Source organism: Triticum dicoccoides, chromosome 7B (genome assembly GCF_002162155.2).
Source record: "Triticum dicoccoides isolate Atlit2015 ecotype Zavitan chromosome 7B, WEW_v2.0, whole genome shotgun sequence".
Lineage (NCBI taxonomy): Eukaryota > Viridiplantae > Streptophyta > Magnoliopsida > Poales > Poaceae > Triticum > Triticum dicoccoides.
The window spans coordinates 598,969,470-598,989,350 of NC_041393.1; the positions used below are offsets into that span (position 1 = coordinate 598,969,470).

The 19,881-nt window shown below is 44.7% G+C and overlaps 1 long non-coding RNA gene across 1 annotated transcript; it reads left to right on the plus strand.

Annotated features, from left to right (window-relative positions):
- The first annotated feature begins 10,462 nt into the window (after positions 1–10,462).
- Positions 10,463–13,265, plus strand: LOC119342186. Its single transcript, XR_005165437.1, has 5 exons — positions 10,463–10,696; positions 10,787–11,054; positions 11,797–11,851; positions 11,939–12,085; positions 13,125–13,265. It is a non-coding gene; the product is annotated as an uncharacterized LOC119342186 (long non-coding RNA).
- Positions 13,266–19,881: the final 6,616 nt, after the last annotated feature.

Here is a 19,881-nt window from a genome sequence, read left to right on the forward strand (position 1 = left end):
CGCGCCTTGCCGTCTCCGGCCGCCCGGCCCCGCCGCCTGCTCCGCCGCCTCCGCCGGCGACCCCGTCCTCCCCGTCCCTCCTCCGGCCGCACCCGCTAGCTCCAGCGACGAACTCCGGCGAGATCCCGGCGCCGTGGATATTTTCCCCGAGGTCCAAATTCGTCTAAGTCCCAGTTTTCTTGTATAAACATACCATGTTCATCGCATCACATATCTGCATCCGTAGCTCCGTTTCGTGCGTATAATATGTCAAATTGTTCACCTCGACGAGTAGATCATTTTATTCCATTGCATCATTTTCATTTGAGCTCATGTTGATACCCTAAATGCTATTGGAAGAGTGCATGTTGATGTTAATCTGCTGAAACTGTTATAACTTGCTCTTTTATCATTTTTGCCATGATTGATGTGTGCATCCTATGAGGTTGAGCTCTACATGAATGTTGATCTATGCCATGCCATATTTACAGGGGTGTTAACCATGTATTTTTGTGAGTTGTGTGCTGAGTGTATCAAGCTTGCTAAGTAGGGCACTTGCTGTTGCTGTTTTGCTAGGCAGATTCTGTAATTTTGTGATGCCATGTTAACATGCTTCTACTAATCATTCTATGCATAATCTGGAGATGCTCTATAAACATGTTTTGATATACATGTTATGATCTATCCATTCATGCCCTTGGTTGCAATTATAGCCTGCTGGAACATGTTGTAATCTTGCTCCAAATTTGCTTCAAAATGTTGCTGTCAGCCTGTTAACATTAAGTTCACTTGTTCCCATGTGTTTTGCTAGTGATCCATGCACCCTATGACCTTGCTATTGCCATGCTTAGCTTCATAAACATGTCTTCTTACTGTTGGTTTCCTTTCCATGCCATGTATTTCTCTGTGGTGAGTGGTTCAAGCTCACGAACATGCCTACTTATCGTTGTTCCTGCGATGTATGAATCTGTAATATAACTTGCCATGTTTACATGGGTACCATCATATTTTCCGTGCCCTTTTGGCTCATGGTAAGTAAGGGTCTTTTGATCTATGCAATTAGTAGATTCATGCCATGCTTTTGTTTGCCATGATATGTTCCTGCAACATGTTGTTTGATAGCTCTAAACATTGCAACCTGATGTTATTTCTGCTAAAGTCTGAAACTGTTATTATTTGCAATATCTCCATGTCATTTTGAGCATGTTCTAGATGTTTCTGGAGATAGCTCAGTGTTCATGTTTTGTTATGCTTTACGTGTACTTCATGCCCATGCCTTTTGTTATTATGTTGGGGTGCTGTAGCATATTGCTTTGATGCTTGTAAGGTGCCTAGTTGCTGTTATGGACAGATTGTTGCTATGACTTGTATAGTGTGTGTGTGTTGCACCGTTGCTCCGTTTTGAGTGTGCTCTATATGAAACTTGCTTGATTTTGCATGTAGCTTCATATTATCATGTTGCATCCTTGTTTTGGAGTGTTTGCTTGATGTTTGGGTGCATTTTGCATCAATGCCATGTTTAACTTGTTTTGCTCATATCTTCTAGGCCGTAGCTCCGAATCTAATGAACTTTATATGTAACTTGACTAGAATTTCGCGTAGATCATCTTGGTGCATCTTAACTTGCTGTTTAACAACTTGAACATAAGGTTTATTCAGTTCTGGACTAATTTCGAAAATTGCATATGAGGACTTACCGGAATTGTTATATGTTGTTCCCGGCCTCATTTAAACTTGCCTTGATGTGTTGTTCTTATTTTGCATCATCTCTTTCCATGAGTAGCTTCATGTAGCTTGGTCATGCATCATGCTTGTTGTGCATCATGCCTTGTCCATGTGTGGTGTGTTTACCTATGTTGTGTGCTTTTTCTCGATAGTTCCCGTTTCGTTGCGATCGTGAGGATGCGTTCGTCTACGTGTGGTTCGTCTTCGTGGCTTCATCTTCTTCATGGACTCGTTTTTCTTCCTTGCGGGATTTCAGGCAAGATGACCGCTACCCTAGATCTCACTACTATCATTGCTATGCTAGTTGCTTCGTTCTTTCGCTATGCTGCGCTACCTATTACCTGTTTATCAAGCCATCCCATATTGCTATGAACCTCTAACCTTTGACACCATTCCTAGCAAACCATTGCTTGGCTATGTTACCGCTTTGCTAAGCCCCTCTTATAGCGTTGCTAGCTGCAGGTGAAGTTGAATATTTCTCCATGGTGGACAGGGTTATGTTGGGATATCACAATATCTCTTATATTATTAATGCATCTATATATTTGATAAAGGGTGGAAGGCTCGGCCTTATGCCTGGTGTTTTGTTCCACTCTTGCCGCCCTAGTTTCCGTCATACCGGTGTTATGTTCCCGGATTTTGCATTCCTAACGCGGTCGGGTGATTTATGGGACCCCCCTGACAGTTCGCTTGAATAAAACTCCTCCAGCAAGGCCCAACATTGGTTTTACCATTTGCCTCACCTATTACCTTTTTCCCTTGGGAGTCGCGCATCCCAAGGGTCATCTTTATTCAGCCCCCCCCCCCGGGCCAATGCTTGTCCAAGTGTTGGTCCAAACTAGAGCCACTTGCAGCGCCACCTCGGGGAAACTTGAGGGCTGGTTCTAGTTGTACGTAGTGCTCATCCGGTCGTGGCCTGAGACGAGATACGCACGGCTACTATCAGGATGTCGGCACGCCAGGAGGTCTTGCTGGTCTTGTTTTACCATTGTCGAAATGTCTTGATGTACCGGGAGACCGAGTCTGATCGGAGTGTCTCGGGTGAAGGTCTATTCCTTCGTTGATCGCGAGATCTTGTCATGGGCTAAGTTGAGACACCCCTGCAGGGTATAAACTTTCGAGAGCCGTGCCCGTGGTTATGTGGCAGATGGGAATTTGTTAATGTCCGGTTGTAGATAACTTGACACCAGATCCGAATTAAAACGCATCAACCGCGTGTGTAGCCGTGATGGTCTCTTCTCGGCGGAGTCCGGGAAGTGAACACGGTTTCTGTGTTATGTTTGATGTAAGTAGGTGTTCAGGATCACCTCTTGATCATTGCTAGCTTCACGACCGTTCCGCTTGTTCTCTTCTCGCTCTTATTTGCGTTGGTTAGCCACCATATTATGCTTAGTCGCTGCTGCAACCTCACCACTTTACCCCTTCCTTTCCCATTAAGCTTTGCTAGTCTTGATACCCATGGTAATGGGATTGCTGAGTCCTCGTGGGTCACCAGATACTTCCAAAACCAGTTTGCAGGTGCCTATGTTACTGAGCAGGTGACGCAACCAAGCTCAAGGAGGAGCTCGATGAAGATCTTGCCCCTTTGTGTTGTTTCGTTCTAGTTGATCAGTAGTGGAGCCCAGTTGGGGTCGATCGGGGACCTTTGTCGCATTTGGGGTTCTTCTTTTATTTTGGTTCCGTAGTCGGACCTTGATTGTATCTAGATGATGTAATGCTTTATTCATGTATTTGTGTGAAGTGGCGATTGTAAGCCAACTATGTATCTCTTTCCCTTATGTATTACATGGGTTGTGTGAAGATTACCTCACTTGCGACATTGCTTTCAGTGCGGTTATGCCTCTAAGTCGTGCTTCGACACGTGGGAGATATAGCCGCATCGAGGGCGTTACACCGATGCGGTGCATGGGGTTGATTGGAAAAATGAAGTGTTTGCTCTGGTTGTACTTAGAGCGAACTAGTTCAAGAGCTAACGTGGCAACAACCCTCCTCTGATATCCGTGCAATGGTGGGGAGGATGCTTGCTTGGAGTTATCAAAAATCTGACAGTCGACAGATTATATTTCCGGTTTTTCTTCTTATTAGTTTTTTCGTCATGATATATAAGAGTGTGTTTAGTGGGATTCATGATTAGCCCATGTTTCTAATCCTGTTCATAGGCTTAGGGTTTCAGTGTGTATAGGTTCTTGAAATTGGCATATATAATCTTAAATGTTACCAGTCTCACAAGAAAATGAATGCCAGTGTCAAAGCCAACATGTAACCTGTTTTTCTTTTGACGGTGTTTGTTCACACTAGAGAAGCGCCCCCGATGACTTACATACCGCGCTAGCCGAGGTGCACCATGCAGGCCGGCGAAGAGGTAGTACGACGTGTAACCGAGAAGGATGCCGACATTAATGTATATCCGACCAAAACGTAATCATGTTTTGTGGGTCAATAATAGTTTATTACATAATGATAGAGTTACAATTTAGAGGCAAGAGATCCTGAATACATGGGGGACCTCTATCAAGCCACATAGTCGTGAGTCATGGTTCTTTCAGAGCGACTATCCTTGCCACGCAATCCGCAAATCTATTCTGAGACTGAAGCTAACAAGGTTGTGCAAGAGAATAGAGCCGCAAGCCTACAACAGTAAGATCTTAGCCCGCACACTTATGAGACGGTGCACATAGGATAAAATGCATTACTTATGAAGATGGAGATGTTGAGGATGATCCAACGGGTGATGCCTGAAAGATAATTTCCTGGTCCGCACTTAAGCTGGTGCTTTTCATGGGGTTTTATCCATTTTTTGACCATGATGATCATTGGTCCCTTAGAGAGTAAGTTTGGTTGTAAATGTATGGAGTATAATCGTTCAAAAAACTGTACACGATTATGGTTGTTCTCTATTGCTAGTGTGTCCTAGGTGCCTAGGCTAGCTTTGTGCATCCTTGACTTCTAACTATTTCTAGTCTTCTTCTTCTTCTTCTTCTTCTTCTTCTTCTTCTTCTTCTTCTTCTCATTTGAACCATGTTTTGGTCCTTTATCAACAATGAAAATGGAATCCGGACATGGGTCTTTTGGAAATAAAAAGACTAGGTCATACATTTCAAATTCATCCATTGGCCATCGTCTTCAATATCATTCATGTTGTTTTCCCCAAGCTCATTTATTGTATATGTGACATGTTAATTTGTTGGTGAGGCACTTGTGTATAGCGCTTATGCAACCATGAGCTTATCTCTCAGGTGATAAATAGTCTACACTTCTAGGGCTGGAGAGTTCATAAGAAGAACAATTGTACTAGGTTTTACTAACTATGCAAGCACATGGAAGATATCTATGGAAAATTGTGCAAGTTTTTACCAGTTGAGTGAGGATAATACTTGGAATAGGAGCTACCGGAAAATTGTGCGTGCTGCCTACACAAAAAATTGGCGGGTATCATCAGTGTGCAATGTTACTACACCACAACGGACATAGAAGTTTAAAGTAGAATTGCATAAGTGGGTGGACGACAACATGCGGCCCTTACCTCTCTCACTGAAGCGGCCAATAGCCGTCATGTACGTGGGTACACCATTTGCAGGAAGGGCACACACATTAGTGCGGCGAAGATGACATGGTCTCAATGAATATATAGTCTTTCCTTGTATGGATCACCCCCACGGTGGAGATTAGCCGATGTAATTAGCAAGCACTAATTAAGATACACTCAAGTTTTTCTCGTATATTTACTCCAGGTCCGTGCAAAGAAAGTAAAGTTTTTTTTGGAAAAGGTGTATATATGGGGATCCCTTTTCCTAATAATAGTAGTGTGACTATTCCCAGGAGACCAAGTTAAACTGGAAACAACGTTTTCTCCAAATTGCGGATCTAATTCACTCTTAACTGAATTTTAGAAAAAAATGTTGAATCCTGTCCAAAAGTAAACTTTCTTTTCATACATGATAACCTAGAGTCCTTTTGTTCATTTTACATTCATCATGCTAAACGAGATTATCACTCATCAAAGTTGTATAATGGTGCTTTAGTTGTTATGTTTCATGTACGCCCGATGTCCTCGTCTTGGGTTGACAAATTTATGATCGGTACTTCGAACTTTGCAAAGTTCAGAACAAAACCAAAAACGTAAGGTAATAGATTCCCAGTTGTGTTGCTTAACTACACATGCATTGATTGGGCAATGCAGATTTTTGACATGTTGGAACGACAAGAACACATAAGTACCCCAAAACTATCTTAAGGTGACATACTGATGTGTAAGTGTGGCTTAATGATAAGAGCGACTTGTTCCTTTTGCTCCTTGTACATGTATTTGATTTATTAATAGTTGATGCACAAATGCCAAACCTTTAAACTTAAGTTCATTTTATATTAAGAGAATCTAAGTAGAAACAACTGTAATGAGTTGTGTTCCTTGAAAGTGTTTTTTTCAGGGGCGTCTATAATGCAGATGTTGTTGATATGCCCCATCATTTAAAGTGTTGTTTCAAGAAGAAGAAAATTGCAACTGCACCAACTAAAAGGTCAACTACACAGAACAATTGCCGTGCATTTGCAACAAAAACAGAACAAAAATAAATGCCAAAAAAGAGTGAAAGTGCAATTACAACGAGGACAAGGTGCAATTGCACAAAAAGAAAATTGTAATTGCAACAAATATAGAACCGGCAAAGTAACAAGAAAATGGTGACTGAAAATTCTGAAAGGGGACTACAACTTACAAAAGTAAGTGAAATCACCAAAGGTGACTGAAACCCAATTGGCAAAAAAGATTGGAAAAATAAAATGGTGCATGTGTTGTAGCACTACTTTTAAATTATGGTGAATCTAGTTAATACAAGTCTGTGTTACTTTAAATTCATCATTCAACCGTCATCTACAATATAGTGAATTAGTCTTGATTTTTTCAGCTCCCATGTTACATTTGTATGACTATTATACAGTTGGGTGAAGGCACTTATGTTGCACTTATGCACCCTCTCTCTCATCCCTGGCTGATAAATAACCGACACTTATGGTGCTACAGAGTCCATAAGAAGTAGAAAGTCTTCAATGTTGCTAGCTATTCTTGTGCAAGCATGAGGAATATATCCATGGAAATTAATGCGTGGTTTGACATGTTGAGACACAAGAATACATGGGAGTAGGAGGTAGCAAGAAACTTAATTTCTGCAAAAGAAGGAAGAACTATCGCAGGAAGGATGGGTCTTGGGAAACCATTAATGCAGGAGACGCTGGTTGACGAAACTGAACTGCAGGTCTGTAGCTGTTTGGTCGCTACTTTGAGTATGCCCCAGGATCTCGACTGCTATTGTTATTAAGATGGAGGTTTGAGGACGTTTTGATGACGAGCTTGTGCAGTGGGTTTTCAGGAAGTGGTTGGACTCGCTTTCCCTTCATACCCATATCTTGTAATCTCAGTAGTGTGTATCTTCATTATGCTTTTAGTGAAAAGGGGTTAGCCCAGTCAAAAATCTCACGGTCAACATATTAATTTTCTGTTTTTTTATTCTTAGTTTTTGTACATATAGAAGTGTGTTTAGTGGGTTACGTCATTAGTCCACGTCTGTAACCCTATTCACAGGCTTAGGATTTTTGGTGTGTTTAGATTTCTGAAATTGATATAATCTTAACAGTTACTAATCTCTCAATTATTTCTAGCAATCTCGAAGGAAAATGAATGCTGGTGGCAAAGCCAACATGTAATATGTTTTTTAGATGTTGCTTCTTCACACTCAAGCAACACCCTTGATGATGTACCACTACAAGAAATATGTCAACTTATGACCTTCTCTTAGTGACCCTAGCTGAATTGGTCGTAAATTCACGGCCATTTCGCTTGGAAGGGCTCAAACCCTGAAATTGCTTACACCAAATGGTCATAAAGTAGACAAGAGGCGCCAATGGCCTTATTTCTACCTGATTATGACCAATATAAATAGTCATGAGGTTGTGAACGTGGATGCATTGGTACTTATTGCTATGACTAGGCGCCACCTCATCAGTTTTGCCTATGTGGCATGTCCATGTGGTAGTTTTTGCCCTAGGTTGTGAAGCAACCTATATTTCTGTCATTCCCAAAATTCCCAAAAAAATCTCATAAATTCTTTGGGTCATATCTTCGTCAAATATGTAAAAACCTTCCTTGCCTAGTTCAAAAATAATTCAAAAATATTCATTTTCCTATTCTGTTCAGAGTAACAGTTTGTGAAGGAAGTACCACTTTGGCATGTCCAAATAGTATCCATTTTATACAATGCTTTCCTATGCCCAAATAACCATCCTCCACCAAATGCCAGCTCAATCCATTCATTATTTTGAGCCGAGCTTCAACATTCGTATTTATGTCCAGTGTGGTGGTTTGCAAAGCAAGTACCACCTAGGCTCCTCCTTTTGAGCTGAAAATTTATGAAAACGGTCTTCTTAGTAACTGATCATCCTCAGCCAATACTCACGCCCATTAGCCATGTACATTTCCCGTACCGCTAATCAAACACTTGGCTGATAATTCATGTTTGAGCATCGATTGGTCTCCGCGTGAAAATCTTATGTTGTAATTTTCTTCCTAGCACCAACCTGGGGAGTGCCCAATCAACTAGACATGCCTAGGCCGCCCAGAACACATGGCAACGCCACGGTCACGCGGTGACCACGCGGCGGGCATGCGAGTTTACGCGCTCTAGAGTTGGGTACCTCGGCCACCGCCCAAACCTCGACGTATCGCCACCAAACCATGTATTTATGATTAAATAGGTCCTTATGTAACTAGAAATGGTTTTTGGAAAAAATAAATAGCAAACTATGAGGTAGCTGCAGTTCAAATTTGACCCGCTTCCAACTGAATCGGCAGAAATTTGTCTTTTTCACGAGAGGTGGATCAAAAAATTTTACACCAGACCATTTTGTCAATTATGCATTAAATATGGTCTAGTATTTTATAAAAATGATTTGGTCCAATTTTGCAACAATTATTTGGTAGTTCATTCACAAAAAAACCTCCTTTCGGGCACTCGAAAAATGGAAAATGGTTTTTTCGTCCAACGAAAATGAAAACTTCCTTAGGCAACATTGTTTGCTATTCCAATATGCACCGTTGTGCACAATATGAGATCATTTGAACAAACTATGCCATGAATGTCGCCATAAGATTGATCATTTGGCTTTAAAGCCATGAATCTTCACACTTGATACCTCCTTTCTGAGAACACTTTTTTAAAATAATTACCGTATTACAAGTTTATTATTTTTCCTGGAAACTTGGTCACATATAGTGACACAATGCGAAGGTTTTCCAATTTTTTGATTTTTTTGAATTTTTTATGCCCGTTTCAAAATGTGGTCAAAACGGCGGGCTTGACCGTTCCTAGCTAGTGGTTGAATCTTGGAATTTTTTTGGTGTTTCTATGATTAAATATATACTTATGTAACTATAAATGATTTTTGGAAAAAATAAATAGAAAACTATGAGGTAGCTGCAGTTCAAATTTGACCCGCTTCCAGCTGAATCGGCGGCAATTTGTCTTTTTCACGAGAGGTGGATCAAAACTTTTTTCACCCAACCATTTGGTCAATTGTGAATTAAATATGGCCTAGTATTTGAGAAAAATGATTTGGTCCAATTTTGCAACAATTATTTGGTAGTTCCTTCACAAAAAAATCTCCTTTCGGGCACTCGGAAAATGAAAAATGGTTTTTTCGTCCAAAGAAAATGAAAACTTCCTTAGGCAACATTGTTTGCGATTCTAATATGCACCCTTGTGCATAATATGAGATCATTTGAATAAACTATGCCATGAATGTGGCCATAAGATTGATCATTTGGCTTGAAAGCCATTGATCTCCACACTTGATAGCTCGTTTCTGAGAACACTTTTTTAAAATAATTGCCGTATTACAAGTTTGTTATTTTTCCTGGAAACTTGTCCACATATAATGACACAATGCCAAGGTTTTCCAATTTTTTGATTTTTTTTTGAATTTTTTATGCCCGTTTCAAAATGCGGTCAATACGGCGGGCTTGACCGTTCCTAGCTAGTTGTTGAATCTTGGAAAACTTTTGGTGTTTCTCTGATTAAATAGATACTTATGTACCTAGAAATGATTTTTATAAAAAATAAATAGCAAACTATGAGGCAGCTGCAGTTCAAATTTGACCCGCTTCCAACTGAATCGGCGGCAATTTGTCTTTTTCACAAGAGGTGGATCAAAACTTTTTTCACCCAATCATTTGGTCAATTGTGCTATAAATATGGCCTAGTATTTTAGAAAAATGATTTGGTCCAATTTTGCAACAATTATTTGGTTCCTTCATAAAAAAATCTCCTTTCGGGTACTCGAAAAATGAAAAATGGTTCTTTTGAGCAAAGAAAATGAAAACCTTCCAAATCAACATTGTTTGTCATGCCTAAATACACACATGTACAAAATATTGGTTTATTTAAACTAACTATAAGAGGTTAAATGTTTGCCTGAATAAGAGGGTACAAACTGTAAGAGAAAAAACAAAAAATGCTTAATTCTGATTGGTGGAACCAGCTGTGGCATGGATCAGTGACATGGCAAACATCTGTCCATCCATCCATCCATCCATCCATCTGTCCGTCCATCCACCCCTCCACTCTCTCAGCTAACCCTAGCGCTCGCAGATCCCTCCCCTCGCCGCCACCCGCCCCTTCCCTCGCAGATCCATCCTTCCCCTTCCTCCTTCCCCTCTGGCCAGATCCAATCCTCCTCCCTCCCTCCTCGCCCCGGCTCCCTGCTCCCCTCCCCTTCCAGATCACCGCCACCACCTCCCTCCTCCTCCCTCGCCCTGGTTCCCTGCTCCGCCGAGACCGCCGTCGGGAGATCCGACTTCGCCGACGGGAATGGGGCCGGATCCGCCATGCCCGAGCGCTCCATCCTCGTCGACAGGGATGACTACATCCTGGCCTCGGCGCTTCCGGCAGCGGCGGCTCATCTCCTTCCTCGGGCACCACAACTTCAACCGCACCATGGATGTGTAAGCACGCAGTCGTGTCTCCCCCTCCCCCCTTCAAACATGCCTCTGCGAATGCATCTCTTAATCCGGGCAACGCACACGCGCGCGCAGGTTGGTGACCCAGACGGACCTAGCCGAGCTGGTGGACACGGGCTCCTGGGACAAGGCCCTCCGACCGCCTGCTGGGCATCCACGGCCGCGCCCTCTTCCACTACCTCCGCGTGCACAAGGCCATCGACGACGTGCTCGCCGGAGCCCCGGGGGCGCGCTCCGTCACCACCGCCCTCGACCAGTGCATCATCCGCCACCCCACCAAGAGCCACGGCGTCACCAAGCTCCGCGCCATCTTCTCCTCCCTCCTCTGCTCCAAGCGATACAGGTAAAATACAACATTGCTAGCTATCGCTACAAGTCTGCAATCGATTCGATAGATAAAATGAGCATTGGTCCGTCAGATGGGATCTTCATTTCGTTGCGTTGCTTAGGGCTGTTATAATGTCCATGTCAGGTGTAGCTGCAGAGACGCTGGGCAGAGTGTATGGATACAATGTCCATGCGTGGAAGAACTAAAATTCAGTTAATGTCCATGTTGTTAGTCATCTAGTCTGTAGGATCGGAGTGACTGCCTGCTGCCATTTGCTTGTGTTCCATCTTTGTTGAATGTACCTACCATCATACCTGTGGTGTTTTAAGCATCTTGGATCTCAATATATGGCGTCGAAACTGTTGAAAGAAAATGATGGAAGAGTTTTCCTGCTTGTTTTAATTATTTCCCTGGATATGTTTCTCTGTTTAGCTTTCTCGCTGGAATGGCGCTCTGCTTTGTGATGCGAAGCTTCTGAATCTTTCTGGTGGAATCTTGTTATTTTAACTATATGTCATTGTATCTCATATTTCTGCACTTTTTCTTCTAGAGCAGAAACATTAAGATTCTACTGGGTCTTTGCATTTTGAAAATTGTGTGTCTAACTCCGAACTAGTACGGTGGAATATTCAGTTGTAGTTGGTGTGCACAGTTGCATCGGTACTTGTAATTTTGCTTAATAGTTTGCTGTAATTCTGAATGGAGTTGTATTTCTTGCTTAACAGGCCACTATAATTTTTGCTTAAACCTGTTTCAGGCAAACCAAGGTTGATGAAGAAGTAATGTCCATCAGGTTCTTCACTTACTGGACAGTAAGTATTGTTTGCACAAACAAAATGTTCGCCTTTTGCCTGGTCTCATTGCCCCGGATTCAGTTTAACTAAACGTGCATTTCGCAGACTGATGCGTACCAAGAGACGGGGTGCTACAACCACAACTGCCGGGGGTTTGTCCAGACGACCAACAAGATAGCCATCGGCGCGACTATCACGCCACAATCGGTGTACAACGGGAGGCAGTTTGATATTAATCTGATGATATGGAAGGTAAATGCCATTTCAGAATCACTGCTGTAATTTTCATTTTTCAAGAAGAATTGGTTGATCTGCATGGCAAATGCATGATGATTAGGAATATGATCATGTCTCCTGTGGAATTGGATTTCTCTGGCCGTTCCGTAAACTAAATTTGGTTCAGTTAAAAAACTGCACTACCTGACAGTTTTGGGCAGCGAGCTTCTAACTGAAAAACGAGTTTGTTATGCTCATAATTTCAAGTTGGCCTCTACATATGAGTTGTAAAGCATGCTCTAAGGTTTCCGTAGAGTACTCGTTTGCTTCGTTTGGATGTATGGTTTGAGAGCAGCCGTCTATTTAGTTTGCTGTCCAGAAATATAGTACAGTTTAATGTCGGTGGTGGTCTTGTCTTAAATAGATTCTGTAGTGTATTAATCTCACTGGGTAGAGTGGCTTACTTGCACACTTTTATTGACTCGTTGGTTACTGATTACTTTCGAGCGAGTAGCGCATGTCTCAAGCAACTGTAGTATTCCTTTCCCTGAATTGCTCCCTTGTTTTGCTGTGGCCATATGCTTCGTGGTCAATGATGCGTGCTGTATACATATTAAAACCAAAAATGGAGTTGTTTTAGTTGTGCATATTAGAACTGAATTATGCTCTGTTTTGCTGTAGTTGTATGCTCTTATTGCTAAATTGTTTAGTGGGTTGTTCAAACTAAACTCGTCCAGTCAACTTGCTATGATGTATTGTATATTACTGTACTTCAGACGTCTTGTAGAATTTGGTGTGGCAATACATCTGAAGTACAGTAATATACAATACATCATAGTACAGTAATATACAATATCTTGCTATGAAAGATTGTAGAATTCTTTTAGTTGCTACTTCTCATGTATACATCAGTTGTTGTGATTACATCTTCATTACATTATAGACATCTGAATTTCTGTGAAATTTTGTTAAATATATATTTTCTAGATTGTCTATACACTAAACCTGGAGGTTTGAATATCTACTCCAGGAATGAAGATGGTACTCTAATGCCTTTGTGTTCACCCTTTTACAGGAGCTCCAGGCCTAGGAAATTTCAAGTTCGAAGCGGCGTAATAAACTGTAATAAACTGTAAATATTATAGTACTGTAATAGTAGGCATATCTGGGTTGTAATAGACTATGCACAGATTGTAATAGACTATGTACAGTAGCTCCAGGCCTAAAAAATTCTACATTTTTTCTGTTCTATTTAAAATATTGATTATTTGTGTGATTTGAAGACGTGTGAAATGGAAACCTGATTAGTGGGCCCATTTGTGAAAATAATCTAAACAATGCTCACATTTTTGATATGTGGGACCAATATAGGAGATTATGACAAGTGGGACCCATCTGACTTGTGGGACCAGATTGAAAAATATATATTGAAAAACTAAAAATGCCATGGCCCAAAATATAAAAAAGGCCAAATTGTTGGGCCAGGCCCATGTAGTTAAACAAAATGCATAGAAAAAATATACAGTAAAAAGGCCGAATTGTTGGGCTAGGCCCATGTAGAAAACCGAATTGGACCGGGCTGAATCTTGTGCCACATCAGCTTGCCACGCTGGATGCCTACGTGGCATGGGGAGGTTGCTAGTGACCAAAAATTTAGTCAAAGAACCAACGACCTTTTGTTAAAGGTCGCTATAGTCAGTTTACGACCGCCAGCTTTTGACCTTCTGTTTTTTATCACAAAAAGGTCGTAAATGGAAATTTGTGACCTTTCAGTGACCAATAATGGAGGTCACAAGTTGACATATTTCTTATAGTGTACATGATGTGCCAGTCGAGGTGCACCGGGCAGGCCGGCTAAGGGGCAGTACGACGTGTAGCCGAGAAGGCCGCTGGCGTTGATGAATATCCAGCCAAAGCATAATTCTTTTTTGCAAGTCAATAGTAGTTTATTCAATAATGATAGAGTTATAATCCAGAGGCAAGAGAATCTCAATACATGGGGGTTCTCTACCGCACTGTATACCTGATTTTCACATGGAACTGCTCTGCGGATGATTCAGTCCGCACGCAGCGACACGATGGCAAAACTAGCCATCCACTGCACTTTGATGTGACGAATGGACGAAGTGATATGGCTTGTCATGCAGAATTCGTCCACACAACGACGGGTGTATAGCAGCTATGATTTTCAAACGGCCGTATATCTCATTGAATATTTCATTGCATAGATCTCCATGTGCAGCTGGACGTACATCATATAGAGAGCATTTGGACCCAGAGCCAAAACGACCCTCCCCTGACCCGTTTACCATCTTTGGTAAGTATGCTTACCCAGGAAGAGCAAATTTGGTTTCTTTTACGTTTCAGACTTTCAGTTTACCACAACTTGTCATTCCTGTCCACGGGAGTGTACTTTTTTTTGCGAATAACATGGGAGTGTACTTGGCATGATGGATATGGCCTAATGGCCTGTGGGACTAGGCCGGTGGCTTGGCTCCGCTAGCTACAAAATGAGAGCAGCTTCAGCCGAGCGAGACATTGAACAGAAAGGAACTGAGCATGTCTTCTTCCTATGCACTGCTCTTGTTCGATTCTGAATCCTCTGCTCTCCGGTTGCTGCTCTCCACAAGCAGCAAGTATCCCTCGGTGAGAGCTCTCCACAAGATATTTTTTGGGAAAGCTCTTCACAAGTAGCCCTCGGGCTGCGACACACCTCTCTCCACCCCTATCATTGTTTTGGTACCCATTAATAGTTTAATAGAAATATTTTACCCTGCCTTCTAAGATCCATGTGCACCTCATGTCCTTAAAAGGAGCCCCATTCCCTTTCCCACTCATTCCACGCACGTCCATACCATTCAAAAATCTCCTTGCATGTGACGGGGGTTCAACACCTATGGTTTTATGATTTTCCTGATCCTACATGCCACCCGTGATGTTATCAAATACCTTGATGAATAATTTTTCTATGCGCTCAGACTCGTAGGAATAGGAGGAATGGGGAAGTTCACTATATCCGTGCCACTTAGTATATCATGAATGAAAGAATGAAGATCTCTGAGGTAGCGTGTAAAAATTTGCTCTTCCTTCTTTTCTGGAAAGCGATTCTAAAGGTAGTCTTGGACGTAAGATCTGAAATGTACGGGCCGCCAACTCCCGGCAATATAAGGAATATATTGTTTGCAAGGTTTTGAACGACAGCACTCAATCAATATCCGATTATGTGATGCAAAATGACAGTATTAAGTTAATATTTGTAAACAAGAATCTATTGGCACTAATTTATAGCATTGGTGAACAATAATCTATTTTGCAGGCATATTAAGTTAATAGTTGACATCACAGAAATTTTGTTATCAAGTAAACCCCAATTATCGATGCAAAAAAAAAAACCCATCTATTTTGTTTTCAAGGCACAGCAGAGAAGTGCGTGTCTTCTCACTAAGGGAGGAAGAATAATGTTGAAGTTACACAATGTGCTGGTCTAGCCACAAGACGGCAGAGCAGCAGGCACACGCCCTGTTCCATAAAGAAAGGCCAGCTCTAGTGCACGACCTTGGCTGGCAAAGTGGATTGTTGGTCAAAGACCCTTCTATTTATTTCGAGCCAGATGAACTGGAGGCAAGCCGTGATCACAGAGTTCACCATTCCCCCGTGCTTGCCTGGCACCGCTGCGGCCACCCGTGTCCAGCATTCATAGAGCTGGACTTGGGTCGTTGGCGTGAATCGGCGTTGACGGAGAGGCAGCAGCAGTGAGAACCACACCTCCCTCTAGGAAGGACATCCGAGCAGCATATATGGGCATGGTCCTCAGGTAGTTGATCACACAAGGATGTTGCAATTGGCGCGATCCGCGGTCCACAACCTTCCTCATACAGCCAGCCAAGCGAAAAATTTGATGTCAAGTAGCGCACATGAATCCCAAATTTCTGCCACGCACGGTGCACCTTCCCTTCCAGAAAACAGAGCCAGATATGCCGATATTGCAGTTGCAGAGTATTCCCTCCATAAAGAAATATGAAAGCGCTCTTATAGTTCTTTATGGAGAGTACTTACCATCTGAAGCAAGCTGCCGAGAGAAAGAGTCAGAATGTTCCTCCAGTCTCACTATTCGCAGTGTCCCAAACGAGGTACGCGGCAATCGTCCCGACAGAAAGAATGTCGGGAATCCATAGGTCATTCCTCAATGCCGAGCGTGAGCGTGAGCGTGAGCATGACCGAGACCAAGAACCAATTCCACATCACTGGCTTCAATTGCTAGCAAATTCTAGTCGTATTTTGCAGGCAAGATTTGTAGAGCGTCTGCGTCGGTGTTTAAGAATAAACCCGGGCTAGATCGTTTCTCAATAGAAGCAAGTTGCTGAAAGCATCCTCTGGTACATACTACTGCCACAAATCTCGGGTACATACTACTGCCACAAACCTTGGTACGTAGAAAAGCAGCCTGCGCGTCACGACTTTGACCGCCATGCTGGCTCTTCTACGCTGTCATGGACATGTACGCGCGTGTAGAACATGCACGAATTTGCTTAGGCATGGAATTCCTTATTGCTGGCGCACAGGCACGCAGTGATATGCTTAGATCAGCATAGCTTTGATGTTTCCCCAACGCTTTGTTTTCTCCCGCTAATTAATTTGGTCCCCTAGTGGAGCAACCGGTAAGCATACCCACTAAAAATTCTTCTGCGTCAGTGCGGTGATAGATATGTTTCTTTTACCGAAAAAGACTTTCGCCCCGCTTTATATTATAAAGCAACCGCCCACAGCAAGCATCCAACAAGGTTCCATACAAGCCCACACACACGCACACGGAGGTCCACAGGTACACAAATAAGTCACAAGGGTCAGAGCTGAGAGCACAGCACAACAAGCCCTAATCACACACAACACATCACAAAGCCACCAGACGACCTAGTCAGGCTCTGGCGGAGGGGGCGGTAGCGGGGGGGCCACGCAGAGCGCCATCAAGCGAAGGTCGGAGAGGAGGGTGGTGATGATGTCCCGGTCCTGGGGGCGTCTAAGCGGCCGCCAAAGCTGCAAGTAACCACACATTTTGAAGATAGCGTCAGTCGCACGTCGAAGAGGCACCTTCTGAATGACAAGCTTGTTGCGAATGTTCCAAAGCGTCCAGGCGAGGATCCCAACGCACAGCCATCTAATATGGCGGTAGCGAGAAGGAGAGGCGTTGAGTTCCGCAAGTAAGTCGGGGAAGTTGGTATTGCACCACTGTCAATCGACTGTTTCGCGGAAGCAAGCCCACATGAACTGGGCAGTAGAGCACGAGAAGAAGATGTGGTTAGCATCCTCGATCGTGCCACAGATGGGGCACCTCCCATTGCCCGGGCCGTTACGCTTGAGGACTTCAACCCCAGAGGGGAGGCGTCCACGGATCCATTGCCACAGGAAGATCCTGATCTTCACAGGGAGGCGGATGTCCCAGATCAGGCTAAAGGGTTCCGGGGCCATCGAGGGCGCGATGGCGGCGTACAAGGACTTCGTGGAGAAGCGGCCAGACGGCTCAAGGTGCCAAGAAATGGCATCCTGGTCCTCTCGACGTTCATCGGCATAACGGCCACGTCTTGGAGGAGGGAGTCCCAAGCAGCCACCTCGAGGGGGCCGAAGGGGCGACGGAAAGCAAGACGCCCTAAGTTAATAAGGGCCGTCTCGACAGAGACCCGAGGGTCGGCCGCAATGGCAAAGAGTTCTAGGAACCGCACAACCAAGGGGGAGTCCCCAAGCCATCGGTCGAACCAGAATAGGGTCGAGGACCCGTATCTAACAGAGATGGACGTACCGATGCGGAGGACAGGCATAAGCTGGATCATGGACTACCAGAATTGGGATCCACCCGTACACTGGCAGAAGGCCAGAGGTTGGTCCCTAGGGTATTTATTACGGATGATGGTAAGCCAGAGGCCTCCCTCCCCATTGGCGATACGCCACAGCCATCGGGTCAGGAGAGCAATGTTCAAGCGACGAGATGACAGGATCCCAAGGCCACCCTGGTCTTTGGGTTTGCAAATGTCGGGCCAGCTCACCATATGGTACTTCTGCTTGTCTCCCTCTCCCGCCCAATAGAACCTCGACTGGTATTTAGCGACCTCCCGATGGAGGGTCTCATGGAGTCTATAGAAGCTCATGAGGAACCAGAGAAGGCTAGCAAGCGAGGAGTTGATTAGAATCACCCTGGCCGCTTTTGACAGCCAACGCCCCCGCTAGGGCTCAACCCGATGCTGCATCCGAGTCACCGTCGGGCGGAGGTCAGCCACAGTGAGTCTGGAGTCACTAATGGGTATCCCCAGGTAGGTCGTGGGGAAGGAACCCAGGCGGCAGTTCAGCCGGTCCGCAATGGATATTGCCTCCTCTGGAGGATAGTTCGCTCTTAGCGAAGTTAATGGTAAGCCCAGACATCTTTTGGAAACACAAGAGGAGGAACTTTAGGTTGGGGATGTCGGACGCGGAGCCCTCCACCATAACTATGGTGTCATCCGCATATTGGAGGAGGGAGACCCCTCCCCCACCCACAAGGTGGGGGACAACGCCGCGGAGATGGCCACAAGCTTTGGCCTTATCAAGAATGACCGCGAGGGCATCGACCACCATGTTGAATAGAAACAGGGAGAACGGATCGCCCTGGCGAACCCCACATAAGGTGGGGAAGTAAGGTACGATCTCGCCGTTGATGTTGACCGCAGTCCGACCGCAGGTGACCAGTTGCATAACGTGGGTCACCCAACGGTCGTCGAAACCCTTACGAAGCAGAACTTCCCGAAGGAAGGGCCAGTGGACAGTGTCGCTGGCTTTGTGGAAGTCTAACTTTAGGAAGATCGCGCGGTGGTGTTTGGAGCGGACTTCATGGAGGACCTCGTGAAAGACCAGCATCCCATCCAAAATGAACCGGCCTTGGATGAAGGCGGATTGGTTGGGGTGGGTGACAGAGTCCGCAAGAAGGGTCACCCTATTGGCGTACCCTTTAGCCAAGATCCTGAAGATCACATTGATCACCATGATCGGGCGGAATTGGCGGATGTCGGAGGCCCCCGAAACCTTGGGGATGAGGGTAATGATCCCATAGTTTAGGCGCCCAAGGTCCATGGTCCCAAAGAAGAATTCGTCGAAGAGGGCCATGACCTCCGGTTTGATGGTTTGCCAGAACGTTTTGAAGAACGAGACTGTCAATCCATCCGGGCCCGGAGCCAAGGAGGGGTTCATGCCCTTGATCACCACTAGGACCTCATCCTCCGAGAAGGGGGCGACCAAGGCCGCGTTGGCCTTGACGGAAACTAGCTGGGCGCCCGACCAGGTGTCGGGAGCCAGCGCAGCCCCACCCCGACGGGTGGGGGAGAAAAGGGCTTTATAAAAGCCGTCTATGTGGACTCGGATGTCCAAGGGGCGAGTGAGCTGAGTATCGCCTTCCACAGAGAGTGGATGGAATTCCGACGACGCCGGCCATTGGCGATCGCCTGGAAGTAAGCCGTGTTAGCGTCACCATGGATCACCCACCGTTGGGTGCCGCGCAGCCGCCAGTAAGCCTCTTCATCAGAGTAGATGACCGAGAGCTGGTCCTCGAGATCATATCTCAGCATCCACTCGTCTGGAGAGATCCCAGACGAGTCAGCACAAGCGTCCAGGGCCTGGATGGCACACAAGAGGGCCTTCTTGCGCTCACGTAGATCACGTCCAAGGTTCGCGCCCCAACCCTTCATAAATTGGCGGGCCAGCTTGGCGCAGAACTGCCAAGAGTCAACGGCGGGCATGGCACGGTGAGGAGCATCTCGCGCGGTGATCCACTTGGCCGCAACGGCCTCGCGGAATCCGGCCTGATTGAGCCA